The sequence below is a fragment of the Camelus ferus genome, chromosome 9 (genome assembly GCF_009834535.1).
Source record: "Camelus ferus isolate YT-003-E chromosome 9, BCGSAC_Cfer_1.0, whole genome shotgun sequence".
NCBI classification, from domain to species: Eukaryota; Metazoa; Chordata; class Mammalia; order Artiodactyla; family Camelidae; genus Camelus; species Camelus ferus.
Window position 1 is genome coordinate 79,294,677 of NC_045704.1, and position 4,469 is coordinate 79,299,145.

A 4,469-nucleotide genomic window follows, 5' to 3' on the forward strand; every position below is an offset into this window, starting at 1 on the left:
TCTGCTTGTGGATTAAGCAGGTAGCCTAATATTGCTGAACAAGTCTTGGCAATACATAGAAATATCCCAGCGTGGCCGCTGTCCTGGGTACAAGACCCCAGACAAATCAACTCCTCTGCTGAACTGTGAAGTGAGGAGATGGGCTAAATCATCCCCCAGCTCCCTTCTACCTCAGCGATTCTAGGATTCTAAGCTGTTATCACTCTCAGGGGCTTCTGAGGACTGAAATGCCGCCAGGTCCCACAGGAGATAGGGAGGTACTTCTGGCCAGGAGGCCTTTCGAGAGGTCTTCACATCACCCCTGGGTGCACAGGTGACTGTGCCACCTACTCAGAATTCTCAGTGTCTCCTCCTGCTTTTTAGCACTTTTAAAGCCACAAATGTACTTGGGGGAGGTGGGAATTCAGAATCAAGCAAGTAAATGGTTTTTTTTGGGGGGTGTAATCAGGTTTATTTATTTATTTTTAGTGAAGGTGCTGGGGATTGAACCCAGGACCTCGTGTATTCTAAGCATGCGCTCTACCACTGAGCCAGACCCTCCCCTGAAATTTTTTTTTATTGAAGTATAGTCAATGTTGTGTTAGTTTCTGATGTACAGCGTAGTGATTCAGTTATACATATATATTCTTTTTCATATTTTTTTCATTATAGGTTATTACAAGCTATTGAATATAGTTTCCTGTGCTAAACATACAAGCTTGTTTTTATCTAGTTTATATATAATAGTTTTTATCTGCTAATCCCAAACTCCTATTTTATCTCTCACCTGACTCCACTTTCTCCTTTGGTAACCATGTTTGTTTTCTATGTCTGTGAGTCTGTTTCTGTTTTGTAAATAAGTCCATTTTTGTCATTGGGGAGGGGTTCACATATAAGTGATAATCATATGTTTGTCTTTCTCTGTCTGACTTCCTTCACTAAGTGTAATCATTACTACATCTATCCAAGAAATATTAAAAAGTCTTTTCCCAGCTACAGGAGGAGCCTCTGTTGTGTACCTCCTACTTGGAAAAAAATAAAAACAAACCATAAAATGTCAGGGAGGAAGCTGCTGAGTGCTGTGTCCTGAGTGTGTGGCTCAAGGAAGCCTCTTAGAAAGTTTGCCAACCTCACCTTCATTTCGGCACGGGGATTCCAGTGCTCTATGAGCTAGCAATAGCTAACACCCAGCTCTCTTGCTGTGCCAGCCGCCATGCTGGTCAAGGTGGCAGACCTTTCCAGAAGCAGAGTCTGAAACCAAGAGTCTCTGAGGCCACGTGGAGGTAGGAGCCATTGCTTGCTCCTTGTTCTTCTCTTATAAAATCTACAGTCTGTGCACCTTAGAATATATATAAATTGAAATTATATTGGAGTTGAAAGGTACTTCAAGGTCAAATCAAAGCCTAATGGGATACAGCCATTCACTTGTTGGCCACTTACCAAAATGATTTGGAATTGTGCATTTTTTCATGTGCATCTCAACCCCTGATTGATTGCAACCTCTGAATGACCATCTATTACATTTGTGTCTCCTCCTTGGTGCTTGGTATGTTCATTGCTGAGTATGTTTTCTGATGCTGCTTTGGACACCAAAGCTGTGGGAGTTTTTCACACCATGTTCCAGTTCTCCAACACCAGCAACGTCACTCAGTTCTGACACGAACTTCCAGAGTTAGTGTCCCGCAGGTCTGCCTCCACCTCAGACAACAGGCAAAACGAGGTGCCCTGGCTACCCACACCTCTACCTGGCTAACTGCAAATCTGAGAGTTCCCACAACCACCACCCTCCTCAGGTCCCATAATTGGCTAGAATGACTCATAGAATTCAGGAAAACACTATTTACCAGTTCATTATAAGGGATACGACTTAAGAACAGCCACATGGAAGAAATATATATGGCGAAGTATGAGCTGGGGGTTGGGAGGGTGCGTGGAGTTTCTTGTGTCCTCTCTGTGCTCATAGCCCTCCCAGAACATCAGTGTGTTCACCAGCCTGGAAGCTCCCTGGGTCCCCTTGTTTTTGTAAGTCAACTCCAAGCCCCTCCCCTCCCTGGAGGTCAGAGAGTGGGGCTGAAGGTTTGGTCTTTCTGGTGACCAACCTCCATCTTGAAGCTACCTAGGGGCCCCACGCTGAGTCACTTCATTAGCAAAAATTCAGGTATAGTGAAAAGGGGCTGTTTATAAGTAACAGGAGATGCTCCTATCACTCAGGAAATTCCAAGGGGTTTGGGAACTCTGTGCCAGGAATTTAAGCTAAAAACTAAACATCTATTTTTTATTATACCACAATTGCACATAGTAGGTTCTCAGTTAAACCTGTATCAGGAAATTCCTTAACTAACTTGGAATATAAGAAGCATACTTAGGAACTAAATATGGTTAAGGAATCCCCTTTCCCTGAAATCAGAAAGTCTTATGGAGGACCCTTGTTGCTGTGAAAGGCCCCCCTGCCAGGAGAATGTATGCTGCCAATTCCACACACAGACTTGAATTTGGTGAGAGAACAGATCAAACAGAATACACTTTGGCCATTTTTGGTGTTGTTGTTAGAAACCTAAATTTCTTATTCTGGAGTTTCCGTAGATTTAAGTAATTATGAGGCTCCCTGTCTATTCCTTATTCTCTGACCCCTGCATTGAGGCCTCAAGGACTAACAGAATAACAAAAAGCTGAAGCTAAGTACAGGGCCCCTGGCACGCCTGCAGCTGAGAAGTCTGTCATTTCCAATACGCAAGAGCTCGCCAGAAGCTGCAGCTAAGAGCCAGTGGGCAGTGGGGATGCACCAGCACCAGGGAAGTACCACAGCAGGTCAGCAGGGCTCGGCCGGCCGCAGGCATCAATTATGCAGGAGGATTTGGCTGCCTTTCAGCAGCGCCTTTTTCCACCTCCCAAGGGCTCTAGCTTTAGCGAGCGCAGTGGCCCGTTCTCCCCGAGATGGTGGACTCAGAGAGGACCGCCTGGGCCACCCCAGCTCCCCGCAGCTAGAGTTTCTCACCTGTTGTTAACCGAAGCTGAGATTATCTAAGGAAGGACAGTTTGATGTTTGGAACTCAGAAATTCCTGAATTCTCAGCTGAGGGACCTCAAGAGATTATGCTGGGCATTCACAGTGTTCATGTTTGTATCGAGAAAAGCTGATGCTGGAGAGGTTCCGTTTAACCCCTGATTCAGTTTCCATCTGTGGGGCCAGTAGGTTGACCTGTTATTTCTGCAGTAGACAGAGGCCTGGGTGAACCTGAAGTTTCATTGCCCCATCGGTCCAGTGTGATTCTGAAATTGGACTCTATTTATGTGATGACTACTCCTTCCTCATCCTCTGTCCTACCAAGGCCCAGGGCAGGAAATATCAGGGGACCAACTATGATGGTTTGCCTAGGACTGAAGTTCTGGGACACAAGACTTTCAGCGCTAAACCCAGGAAAGTCCAAGTTCCAGACGAACTAGAATGAGTTGTTCACTCTAGGAAATGGACTGACCTGAAAGAAATATAGTCCCAGATAGATGTTTATAAAGCTAGACTCAGAGCCTGGTTTTGTAAGCAAGGTTGTTATACTGTTTTCTTGAATTTGGCAACAAGTAACATGTGGACTTACATAAAGATGAATCTCTACAGCAGTAAAGAGGTTAAACACAGAGACTCCAGGATGAAAAATAATCCACAAAAATGTAAGGTTTATGAGAGCAAGAACCATGATTTCTGTATCCTTATCACTTACTACAATGCATAGGACATAGTAAGTGTGCAATAAATATTTGCTAAAGAAATGAGTAAACAAAAAGCTCCAGTTCTGGCTCTGTCATTACTAGGTGTGTATTAATCAAGTGAATGAACTTTGTTAAGCCTCTGTTTCTTTATGTGTAAAATGGGGATGATAATAATTAGCCACTTTATAGCTGTTATGGGCTCAATCGTATCTGTCCAAAATTTAAAGGTTAAAAAGTCCTAACTCCAGTACCGCAGAAAGTAACTCTGTCTGGAGATAAAGTCTTTAAAGAGGTAATTAAGTTACAATGAAGCCATTAGGATGGGCCTTAATCCAATCTGATTTATAAGAAGAGGAAACTTGGACACACGGAGAGAGACACCAGACAGGCACACACAGAGGAGAGACCACGTGAGGGCACAGTGGGAAGACAGCTGTCCGCACGCCAAGGGGAGGGGTCTCAGTAGAAACCAAACTGGCTGACACCTTGATCTTGGACTTCTAGCCTCCAGAACTGTGGGAAGATTCACTTCTGTAGTTTAAGCCTCCTAGTCTGTTTACTTTGTTAGGGTGGTCCTAGCAAACTAATACAGTAACAATTAAAAGAAATAACACACATAAATCACCCAGCACGCAAATGCTCAGTAAAATTTCTTGTTCTGATTACTATTTACTATTAATAAAAATATCTGCACAGGGCACCAAAGAAATAGATAATATGTACAAAACCATAGCAAAAGGATCTGAATTGTTGTCCGAACTTTAAGGTGCACGTGGATCACCCAAG

At 43.8% G+C, this 4,469-nt stretch overlaps 1 non-coding gene across 1 annotated transcript; it reads right to left on the reverse strand.

Moving 5' to 3' along the window:
- Positions 1–468: 468 nt before the first annotated feature.
- TRNAS-AGA lies at positions 469–540 on the reverse strand. The gene has a single exon. It is a non-coding gene; the product is annotated as a tRNA-Ser (tRNA).
- Between the last annotated feature and the right edge of the window lie 3,929 nt (positions 541–4,469).